We start from the raw sequence: 12,863 nt of genomic DNA on the forward strand, positions 1-12,863 counted from the left end.
AGGGGCAAGGGTAAACTAAAACACAGCTAAGATCCCATTTCTGCATTTTCAGCCATGTGAAAGCAGCAGTTTTACTTCCCCCATTGACCGTTATCCTGGGAAAAGCAGGCTTGGGTTCCTATTGATCTGCTGGTAGAGTAATTGAGGAAAGCAAAGAGAAGAATAAGACAAATATTTTAATAACTGAATTGCAGGATAGGATATGGTAAGCATCATATGATACATATTTACTAACTGCATATGGAGGTTCAGCTGAGACAGAGATCACAATTTCATATTTTTGTCATGCATAAATGATATTTCAGATTCGTCTTAAAGAAAGAGATCAAGATTGAGGTAGAAGAGAAGCAGATAAACATAAAAAGTACAACTTAACTTATGGATGTTTGGAAAATCTTAACTAGTCCTCTTGTGTCTGCGCTCAAGGAATACTCTGAAGGCTAATATGAGATAAAACTGGAAGTCTTCACATTTTTTGAGTGATGTAGTTGGACCTAAATTTTAGAAAGATTAATGTCAGCAATATGGAAATTGAACTGAGAAAGGGAGGGATGGGGAGGAGAAATGTCAGCCAAGAGGAATGATCCAAGTCAAGGAAAGAAATAAGGAAAATCTGAATTAGGATTGGATCAGTGGGACTCTAAGGAGTAGAGGACAGAATTGACGAAATCTGCCAGAAAGTACAAAAAATGGAAAACATTTTTGAATAAAAAATAGAAGATCAGCCTGGGGTTCATACGTTCAGAAAATATAAGTTACAGAAAGTCAAAATGGACCGGAGCAAATTGGCCCAGAAATAATTCATGAAATCTACTCAAGCTGAAGAAGGTGGAATCTCAGAATGAAAGTCTCCACCAAGAAGGCAACAAAATGAAGGAAAAGAGACTCACAATTAGGTGACGGGTATAACTTGATTTTATCTGCAATAAAATAAACATCTTAATGGCCTTAAAAAGGTAAAGATGGGTTTTTGGTTCTTGCGATACCAGCATAGACCTCAGGATATTGGAAGAGTTTAAGCCAAAACATGGATATCGGACCAAATTATACAACTTGTATCAACAATGTGAATGACAAAATTAAGAAAGAAGAATAGAAGAGATCCCTATATGCCCTGTCTTCTCAATTTGGTCAAGTGGTAGATATCATAGCTTTAAAGATCTGAAGATGAGGGGGTGAGGCTTTGTCATTTTTAAGGAACAAGCTCACCCACAAATGCCTTCAGACAGTTACAAGGATTTCCACTTTACGGCAAAACAATGCAAGGGGCTCAGTCGGTTAAGCGTCTAACTTTGGCTCAAGTCATGATTTCATGGTTCATGAGTTCAAGCCCTGCATGGAGCTGTCTGCTGTCAGCATAGAGCCTGCCTTGGATCCTCTGTCCCCCTCTCTCTCTGCCCCTACCCTGCTCATGCTCTCTCTCTCAAAAACAAATAAACATTAAAACAAACAAACAAGGAGAATCCAGTATGCAAAAACAGGTTCTGATACAATATCTAAAATGTGTGGCACTTTTGCTGACAAAGAAGGAAAAGGAAAAAGCAAAAACTGTGGACCAGAAAACAAAAAGCCTGGTCAGGGAACACCAAGTGCAGCAAATACCGAAGGAAATTCAAAATCAAATCCTCAGGTGCCTGATTACCTTCCAAACTGTATTTTATTCCTTACTAATCTGCCAAAGGAGACTAATGAGATAATGTTACCCATGCTGCTTAATCAGTTTCCTAGTTTCAAGAAAGAATGTTTGGTACCTGGGAGGCGTGACATGGCTTTTGTTGAATTTGCAAATGATGAACAGGCTGGAGCTGTCAGGGATGCTTTACAGGGATTTAAAATCACACCGTCCCATGCCATGAAGATCACTTATGCCAAGAAATAACATATGTTGATAGTTGTCTTTAAAGGATTTGGTGTTATTTATAGTGTTTGTTTTGATAACATTTAGTCAGGCCACTTTGACAGTTGGGGGTGAGGGGGAGTGAAAGTTAAATTTTGCGAATGATTCCAAAAAATACCTAGTCTTTGTTTTGCATCAATGAACTATGAAATAAACAGGCCTGAATTTTGTATAATAAACTTTTATTTGTATTAGAAAGAAAGAAAGAAAGAAAGAAAGAAAGAAAGAAAGAAAGAAAAAAGAAGAAAGAAGGAAATGAAGAAGGAAGGAAGGAAGAAGGAAGGAAGGAACGAAGGAAGGAATGAAGGAAGGAACGAAGGAAAACAAGTAACCAATAAAGGATCAGGATACAAAACACCCAGAGGCTTTATGTCCAAATCACTGTAACTTTTCTTTCTTTATTTTTTAAACTTTTTTTAATGTTTGTTTGTTTGTTTATTTATTTATTTATTTATTTATTTGTTTATTTTTGAGAGAGACAGAGTGCGAGCAGGGAAGGGGCAGACAAAGAGGGAGACAGACTATGAAGAAGGCTCCAGGCTCTGAGCTGCCAGCACAGAGCCTAACGCGGGGCTCAAACATACGAACCGGAAGATCATGACCTGAGCTGAAGTTAGACAGTTGGCCAACTGAGCCACCCAGGCACTCCTAGCAAAGCCTTTAAAATTGTAAGGGAGAATGATCTCAAATTATAATTTTCCATACAGACTGCTAGTCAACTGTGAAGGATGAATAATGGCATTTTCTGATATGTAAAGACTTCAAAAAATCTCCCATTGATCCATTAGCAGCAAAGAGTAACTAGAAGATATATTACAGTTAAAATAATTAATTTACTAAAGTTAAAGTAATTAATTTACTACAGTTAAAATAGTTAAACTAAGACACAGACAACACAGAAAGTACGGAATCCAATACAGGAAAGAGATACACAAAGGAAACTAACAGGAACATGGTGAAGGCAAATCCTAAAACAAAAGTTGCAAAACAGGTCTAGAGGACAATCCATCCAGACAGGAGTTGGAGGACAGTGACTTCCAAGAGGGATACTGCCAAGAAGTTAATGTTAATGATAGAGCAACTGAAGTATTTCAATGTATTTTCTGGGTCATCCGTAAGGTCAAAGAAGTTGGTGATTAATAAATTATACAGGAAACAGAGAAAATAGAAAACCAAGGCAGTCATTAATTCCAGGACAAATAAAACATTGCCTAAGAAAAGTCATTGTAATCACACTACAATATTTCTCTTAGCTCTGAATAATATTTGCATTGTCATAAATTCATGAACATTAAAAATTAATTCAACCAAAAAAAGTGATATATAAACTACATTAGGAACATCAGGGAAGAGAAAGTATTTACCTCAAAGAGAAGCAAATATATGTCTTCCATAATAGAGAGTTATTAAATAATATCTAAAACAGAAGGACCAAGAAATGATAATTTAAAAACGAGATTCATAAAGGCACAGTGTAGGGAATATGGTACTGTAATAGCATAGTATGGTGACAGGTGGCATCTACATTTGTGGTGAGCATACATAACGTATAGAGATGTCGGATCACTATGTTGAACACCTGAAACCAATGTTAACATTGTCAACTACACTCAAAGAAAACATTTTTAAATGTGATTTATAATATGGAGGCAACCAGCAGAAGTAACAGCTCTAAAGGTTAAATGTACAGCCTCAATGATGAAAAGAGGGCAATAGAAAATACTAGGCTTTTGCTGTAAGCAGAGTACAACTATTTGACTTTCAAAATTATTTACATATATAACTTTGTTTAAAGAAATAATTAAATATAGAAAAGATTCTTCACGTTTCCAAGAAGAAGATAAACAGGACTGGTAGAAGAAAAGCTAAAATCTGCAATGGATTAAGAAAACAAATGTGACTTAACATTTGTATACAATCAAGCATTGATGCTGTTTAAGTAAACATCAGATATTTTCAAACACTCGAACCTGCAGGGAATTCACCACATATAAGGTCATCTTTCAAAAATATTAATTAAGTAATTAAATGATTTTAACATAAAATGGAGCCAATCAAAAGCTCAAAGTAATGGGACAAAATGCAGGGATGATGTTTACAGAACAGAATACAATGTTATAAAATTTGACAATTAGCGTATATTAAATCCTTTTCTTAAATTGAGACTTTTGGAAAGAGGTGGTGGAAAATGTGTGAATATGGTAAAGGTCCAGGCACCTGGGTGGCTCAGTCACTTAAACATCTGACTCTTGATTTCTGACTCTCAGGATTCCTGAGTTCGAGCCCATGAGGGCTCCTGGCTCCACACTGAGAGTGCCAGGCTGAGAGTACAAAGGCTGTGTGGGATTCTCTCTCTTTCTGCCTCTCCCCCACTGGCACTTTCTCTGTCTCTCTCTCAAAAGTAAGTAAATAAATAAATAAATAAATAAATAAATAAATAAAATTTTTTTGAGTGATAAATGTGTTTCAACACCTGTCTAAAACTGAAATATGTGTTTCAGGAAATAAAACACAATGATTTCAACCTTTTAGTCTTTCTCATGTTTTTTTCTATAAAGTTAGAGGTATCTATAGAAAATATTTATTGAATTGTTTGCAATTTCTTTAGTTTCTCCTTTTTATAGTGTCTTCATTTTTTAATAAAGTAAAATAAGGTGAATAATCTTAAATTAGCCTTCATAGCGCAATCCTGTTTAGTAGCATTTTGCTTCCCTATCAGATGAGGATCTTTCCATGTGTACCTATAAAAAGAACAATATCTGAATGTAACTTAATAATAACCAGGGTTATATGGAGGGTATTTGTTTTTCTTTGTATTCTATTTGAATTCTTTATAATGAGGCTGAATTACAGAAGTCTAAACCAATAATTTTTTTTTCTCAAAGGGAAAGAAGAGGCAAAGCATAAACATCCATTAATGTCAGTGAGGAGAACCCAGTCCAAGTTTTCTGTTACGTAGGTTGGCAGTTTTTCCCAATATCTGGAATCCATGACTATATTCTGTGGTTATTGTAAGCAAGGCCCCCTCGGGTGTTTATCTTAAATTTTATCACTCTGTCCTCCCTCTGCTTACTCTATATGACAGGGCACTCTGCTGGAGTCTGTGAAGACATCGTGTCCCTCTCTGTACCCTTGAACTCCCATCTTCTCAAGATATTTTAAACTCTTTTTTTCCCTTCCTTGATACATGGTTTATTCTATCAGACTCAATCTGACTGAGAGCCCAAATGTTCAGGCACTTTCATTTTATCCACTTCTACTACAGTCTCCAATTTTCAGTCAGAAAGCTCAATGTGCCTCTCCCAATCCACTGCATCTTTGCCCTTGTCCTTTGTGCATTGCTGTCTTCCACCTGGCTTCTCACTCTCGTCAGATTGATCTGGAGGTCACCTTCTGGTAGTGTCCTAACGGGTCTTCTGCTCTGACAAGCAGGTTGATCTAATTCCTCACACACACCATAGATTAGATTCTGGCATCCATCCTGTTTCTGTGCCCTGGTGAAGTTGGATGGCTCCCCCACCCTTCCTCACTAACTCCGTCTGGTGCAGGGCACTGAGGGCAATTCCTGACGAGCCTTTGTGCCAGATAAAAAATTTCGTTAAACTTATTCAAAAGGGTATTTTTCAAGTTAATAACCAAAGGCAGAAGCAGTAGCCAAGAAAAGAAACTAAAGTAGGGTACCAGATGTAAAGACATTAAACCAGCGGAGTGAAAAGACAGAAATAAGTGGAGAGGTCACTAATGAGGAAGATGGTGTAACAGTAGAATGAAAAATAATTTCTACAGAGCTTACTAATCTACGTGGTTAAGAACATAAACTGGAGGATTGTCTCAAGCCTTAAATGGGTTAAATCTATACTTGTAGGAATGTAGAATACTTCACACAATTAGGACTCACTGTGTGAACCAGCTAAAATATGTCTTCCTCAGCTCTGGGTCTTGCTTGAAATGCTGGAATCCTTATACATAACCAAGTCTGATGTCTGGTATAACTGCTACAATGCACAAAATATCTGTTCTAGAAAGAAGTATATTGGAATAAGCATGGTGTTTAGCCTTCAGTCTCTGTTCCACTGGGTGAGACCTGAGTCCCTGTACCATCCAAGATGGGGCAGTGGAGGATCTGATTCCAGCTTGTGTATTTGCTTTGCTCTTTTAAGATACAAGCACAAGACAGATGGAGAGGCCCCTCAGCTACTGGGGAGTCCTTGTACCAATTCATCTCCCAACATACTGAGAATCTCCCAACCTCTACACAGTTTCTATCCCTGAAGAAGGGGAAGAGTTTATGGATCCCTACTTTGTCACTTTGTCATGTACAATTAATAAAGTATACTGTGCCCAGCCAAAAAAAAAAAAAAAAAAGGATACACCAGGGACCATGTACCCATTTAGGGAATCCTGTCTGGAGAAGCACAGTATTCCTCTCTGTTTTATTCTTTAGATGGATCCATGTAAGTGGGGCTGTTCTAAATATCAGCATACACACCTCTCATAGACTCTTTGGTTTGCTCATAATTGGTTCCTGACGCTGAAAGCAGCACATTCAAGTCTTTTCTCTAATAGGAAGAGAGTTTTTCAATGTGTATGATATGGTAAGCTATAGTCAAGAAAGCAGGTGGGACTTCCCTCCTCAGGCTGATAGTTGTTTTGTCTTCCCTTGGCAGCTATCCCAACTCTATCTCACAGATGCCACAAATAACAACACATTGCCATCTAGCTCTGAATATACCTGCATTCCTCTACAGCAAATGCCTCACAAGAATTGTTTGCATAGACAATCTGCATTTTCTCATCTCCCATTCTTTATCTCTTTTTTTTAAATATGAAATTTATTGTCACATTGGTTTCCATACAACACCCAGTGCTCATCCCAACAGGTGCCCTCCTCCATGCCCATCACCCACTTTCTCCTCCCTCCCACCCCCCCATCAATCCTCAGTTTGTTCTCAGTTTTTAAGTTTCTTATGGTTTGCCTCCCTCCCTCTCTAACTTTCCGCCCCCCTCCTCCATGGTCTTCTGTCGGGATAGAAGGAACATACTTAAACATCATAAAAGCCATTTATGAAAAGCCCACAGCTAATATCATCTTCAATGGGGAAAAACTGAGAGCTTTCCCCCGATATAAGGAACACGACAGGGATGTCCACTCTCTCATTCTTTCTTGAATCTCATCTAATCAGGCTGTCTCCAGAATTCCACAGATCACTTTAATGGAGGCTGCCAACACTTTCATATTAATAAATACAATATTTAATGAGACTATTGAGATATATTTTGAGACATCGAGAGGGTTACTTTTACATGAAATTCAATGTGAATAGTGCCCTCAGAATGCTTACAAAACAGTGACCCTGGTATAATTTTCTAAGACTTATTTAAAAAAATTTTTTAAGTTTATTTACTTATTTTGAGAGAGACAGAGACAGTACAAGTGTGTGTGTGTGGGGGGGGGGGGGCAGAGAGAAAGGAGAGAGAGAGAATTCCAAGCAGGCTCTGTGCTACCAGCGCAGAGCTTGACATGGGGTTCGAACTCACAAAACCATGACAACATGACCTGAGCAGAAACCAAGAGTTGGATGCTTAACCAACTGAGCCAGCCAGGCGCCCCTTAGGACTTAATTTTTAAAGTTAATATTAATCCATTAAGTTGCATCAATGTTGTTGCACATGGCTAGGTGTATTTATTTCACTGTTGAATATTTGGTTGTCTGAATATATTTCGTTATCCATTCTTTTTTTTCCTTCATGTTCTCTTGTTTTTTTGTATTAAAGATGTCTCTAACTTTTTAGTAAAATATTCTTGTACATGACTTCTGGTATATATATGCAATGTTTTCTCTTGAGTCATTTGGTATGGGGATGTTCATCTTTACAAGATAATGGCAAAATATTTTCCAAAATTATTATTTATAGCAATTTACAAGAAGTATTTTTTAATCCACATCTTCAACATGTTGCAGCATCAGACTAATATTTTTTTTTTGCAAATTGAATGGGTATGAAATGATATTTATTTATAATCTTGATTTGCATTTCTCTGATCATAAAAGAGGTAGAACATCGCTCCACATGTTTGCTGGCCAAATGCAATTTACCTTCTGCGAAATGCATGTTCACATATTTTGCCCACTTTCCTAGTAAGCTTGATATTTCCATTAACTTAAAGATTTTATTTATGTTCCTGACCTAAGGTTTTGTCAATCATGTAAGTCATAAATATATTATCTCAGCTTTTAAATTATATTTTTAATTTCTTTATGTGTTATGATAAACTATCTAAAATGTAGAAATCAGGCAAAAATATGGGGAGCATAACTTTCCAATATCATTCAGGGGCAAAGACCACTCAATAGCTATGTAGGAGAATATATACTTAGCTAAACCCACTATGTATGATTATTTGAAGGTTTGGGATTGACAAGTTTCATGTTAACCTGCATATGTTGGTCTTGCACAGAAAAAATAATTTCAACTCACTGAAACAGATAACTCCTAAAACTATAGGACAAATCAAGATTGTTCTATTCATGCTAGGCATTAGCCAGCTTTGTATCTCATTCTGCAAATTTATCCTAATATGTCTTTATTAAATTACATATTGGATTAGATTTAACCATAGAAGCTGAACCAGTAAAATACATATATATATATATATATATATATATATATATATATATATACACACATATATATATACATATATATAGTTATACATATAAACATATATACAATTACATATATACAGTTTTATACACACACACACACACATACATACACACACACACACACACACACACACAGTTTTTTATATACAGTTATATATATTGGGGTGCCTGGGTGGTTCAGTTGGTTAAGCATCTGATTCTTGATTTTGGCTTAGGTCATGATCTCTCAGTTTGTAGAATTTAGCTTTGCATTGGGCTTTGCCCTGACAGCACAGAGCCTGCTTGGGATTCTCCCCACCCCCTCTCTCTGCCCCTCCTGTGCACACTCTCTCTTTCTCTCTCTCTCAAATTAAATAAATAAATAAGTAAACGTTATATACAGTTACATATACAGTTATGTAGAGTTTATATACATACATATATCATATATATGCATAAACACACATATTTACACATACCCATATACACAAACATGTATCTATGTTTTTGAAATACCCTTTCAATTGACTTTAATGTTATAATGCTTCTGTCATTATTTAATAAGTTAAACAGAATGTTTAAATGTGCTCATTTACATGAAATCTATGATTTTAAAAATTGCACTCATGATTTCTGGAACTTCTACTAAGCTAAGTAATTTGACCAGATGCAGCTCAGCAAACTCTCTTGCCAAAGAAGTGCACATATGCCAAGACCAGGTAGGTGTTTTCTTGCATGGTGCCTTGCATGGTGAACTCCAAGCTGCAAAGGAATTTTAGCTTTATCTTTTTATTTTTGTTTTTATTTTATTGTAAATGTTATTTTGGGGGGTGCCTGGGTGGCTCAGTCAGTTAAGCATCAGACTTTGGTTCAGGTCATGATCTCACAGTTTGTGGGTTCAAGCCCCAGGTCGGGCTCTGTGCTGACAGCTCAGAGCCTGGAGCCTGCTTCAGATTCTGTGTCTCCCTCCCTCTCCGCCCTTCCCCCACTCACACTCTGTGTCTTTCTCTCTCTCTCTCAAAAATAAATAAACATTTAAAAAGTTTTTAATGTTATTTTGTGTTTTATTTGCTTTTGGTGCAAACACTAATAATTGAGGATTTGGTTTTCTCCTTAAGTATTTTGTAGAATACACTAATGATGGCATCTGGACCTGGAATTTACTTTTTAGGTAAGTTTTCAATTATAAATTCAGTTTTAATAGATGGTTATTCATGTAACCTATTTCTTCTAGAGAGAGAATTCTTACCTGTATAATGAGATTTGTTCATTTTATAAAAGTTTTCAATTTACTGGCATAAAGTTGTCAATTATATGCCCTTTATTATCTTTCAATTTTTTTTAAATTCACCAATTCTTTTGTTTACAAAAGCCAAAGAATATTTTATGTAGTACTCTCTGGAAAGCTAAGGTAATAAATTTTGCTACTATTTATGCATTGAAAAGACCACTAAGCATAGTTAGAAGGAAGACCTCCCTAATTCAATAAAAAAAGATTTCCTTCTTTGAGAGAAATACTATTTTTAATATCAGTTACATATGAATGAGTTGCAGTATATAATTCTTCACATATAGTCAATAGTTTTTAAATTTATATGAGAAATTAAATGCTGAGCCTATTCTCAGCCACATCCCTCTCCATTCCCTCATTAGCATCTGTCCCAATATTAGTGAAGACATCTTCCCACTCTGAAGAGAAAGCTAGTGTTTAAAATTATTCATGTTTCATTAAAACATAGCCCCTACTCACTACCCAGCTATTTCTTTGGTGCCCAACTAATTAGTCAATGATTGGTTCTTCCAACAGGACTTTCAAAAGAATTGTCAAGGGTAAGATGTTCTTAGTACAGCCCATACCGGTCACCCTGATTTCTCTGACATCCTATGGACACAGGTGAAAAAACTCCTGCAGAAACTCACTTCCTAGGATTGCCATGTGTCCCCATGTTCTCACAAATCCACTTAAGACAATTTCTGTATACCAAATAACCATAGGGAAGAAGGGGGAGCTATTAAATGGACTGCTTGGCTAGGCTGATAAAGCTTCCTATTCCACATTGCACTCCAAGTTTGAATAGATGTTGAAAAAGCCCCTCTGGTGCTTCCCTTATCTATTCTTCGATGTTCATCTTTCATGTAGACCAGAGTTTCTGACCTGTATAATCTTCCTTCTCTCTGATGAACTTTTAACATTGTTCACAATGTAGGTCTAGTGGCAATAAGTTTCCTTGAATTTTGTTTTCTGAGGAAAGTCTTTATTTCTCTTTCACTTTTGAAGGATAATGTAACAGGATACAGAATTCTATATTGGTGGATTTTTTTTCTCTCAACACTGAATATTTCTTTCCATTAGTTTCCAATGAAAGCTTCCAATAATTCTTCCCCACTCCATATGTGCATGAGACACCTGATATCAAGTGGTGCGTGAGTTTAGCTTTCCTTTGCCTCTGGGCTGTCCCCAAAACTTGTTCTAGAAAATAGAATGCAATGAGAGTGATGTCTGGGGACATCTAAGCCTAGGCCTTAAGGAAACAGGGAACTTTCGGGGCACCTGGGTGGCTCAGTTGGTTGAGCGTCCGACTTTGGCTCAGGTTATGACCTCGTGGCCTGTGAGTTCAAGCCCCGTGTTGGGCTCTGTGCTGACAGCTCAGAACCTGGAGTCTGCTTCCGATTCTGTGTCTCCCTCTCTTTCTGCCCCTCCCCTGCTCATGGTCTGTCTGTCAAAAATAAAAATACATATTTAAAAAAAAAATTTTAAAAAAAGGAAACAGGGAACTTTCATTTTCTGCTTTTTGGAACCAAATCAGTAACTGCAAGAAACTAAAGTTATGGGTGTGGGGGAGGAGGGAATAAAAGGAGAAGAACCAAAGTGTTCCTAATGATAGATTCCAGAGAATACCCAGCACCAACTGCAAATCATGTGAAGAGTCATCTTTGACCTACGTCAGTAGATTCCCCGGATGACTTGGAGCAGAAAAATCATCTGAGCTCAAACCACACAATCAGAAGAGATAAGAAAATGCTTGCTATTTTAAGCCATCTGAGTGGTTAGAATTGCTATGTAACAGTAGAAAACTAAAATATAGGCTAATTTAATATATGACTTTAAATTTTCTTATCATCAGGATGGCTTCAAATAGAAATTCTAAAAATTCTGCTTCCCCTTCCCCACACAAAAAATTAAGTTAAACCTAAAGCTGTCTTGAGATAATTTTTTAAGAGGATCCATGGGAAATTCTTTATGAATAGGCTAATATTTGTTATAGTTTTCTGTGCATTGCCAGGACTGTAGGACAAAACACGAAAGAAAAAAATAGAGAAAAAGTCCATGAGGTAAGATTAAAACTCTTGGCTACAGTGAAAGAAGTTTTATTGCCTGGGAAAGTACATAAAATATTTACATGAGTATAGTAACAAAATATATTTAGGGTTTGGTTTCTTTTCTAGTATGATCATAATTCTTATCAGTAAGATGAATCAAAGTTATATACCAAAATTCACAAGTATTTAATCTATGTTAGTCACAGAAAAATAAGAGAAAAGTCTAAAAAAATAGAATGCCCTGAGGTTTGGGGAAAATATACAAATAAATTCTTATTCAAAACTTTAGTTACTTATTGTATTTACAATTGTAACTGTATTAGAAGAACATGAGCAAGAAGAAGTCATGCATTATGGAGCACAGAACATTTTGGAAAACAGAAAATTATAAAACAGAGCAATATTAATAATTAGAACTTAAAACATCAGTCTAATTCTGATATTCGCTGGATGACTATATAAAATTAAATGACTTTGAAAAATTGATTTTTGACAGGTTCAATATTGAATTGAGAAGCCCAGGGGTACCTGGGTAGCTCAGTCAGTTTAAGATATGACTTTTGATCTCGGCTCAGGTCATGATGTCAAGGTTTGTGAGTTCAAGTCCCACATCAGACTCTGCACTAAGGGCATGGGATCTCTCTCTCTCTCTGCCCCTCACCTGCTTGTGTTCTCTCTCTCAAAAATAAATAAATAAATAAATAAATAAATAAATAAATAAATAAATACATACATACATACATAAATACATAAATAAATAAGCTTAAAAAAAAGAATTCCTATAAATTGAGAAGCCCATAAAAAGGAAACAGGGTCAAACATGCCATAGCACCATCTCCTTTAGACTTTCTATAGACATTGCATTTGCTTATTCGAACAATTCTGTCAATCTCATATGAAAGTCATTTCCAACATTGACTGACAGCATGTGGACAGGAAACACCTCAGTCTAAAGCCTTTTGACTCATAGTTCTGATGGAGAGGTAAGTGAAGGTACC

General features: G+C 36.3%; 1 pseudogene; it reads left to right on the plus strand.

Annotated features, from left to right (window-relative positions):
* Positions 1–1,027: 1,027 nt before the first annotated feature.
* LOC131489788 (U2 small nuclear ribonucleoprotein B''-like) lies at positions 1,028–1,921 on the plus strand (annotated as a pseudogene).
* The last annotated feature ends 10,942 nt before the right edge of the window (positions 1,922–12,863 follow it).

Source organism: Neofelis nebulosa, chromosome 11 (assembly GCF_028018385.1).
Source record: "Neofelis nebulosa isolate mNeoNeb1 chromosome 11, mNeoNeb1.pri, whole genome shotgun sequence".
Lineage (NCBI taxonomy): Eukaryota > Metazoa > Chordata > Mammalia > Carnivora > Felidae > Neofelis > Neofelis nebulosa.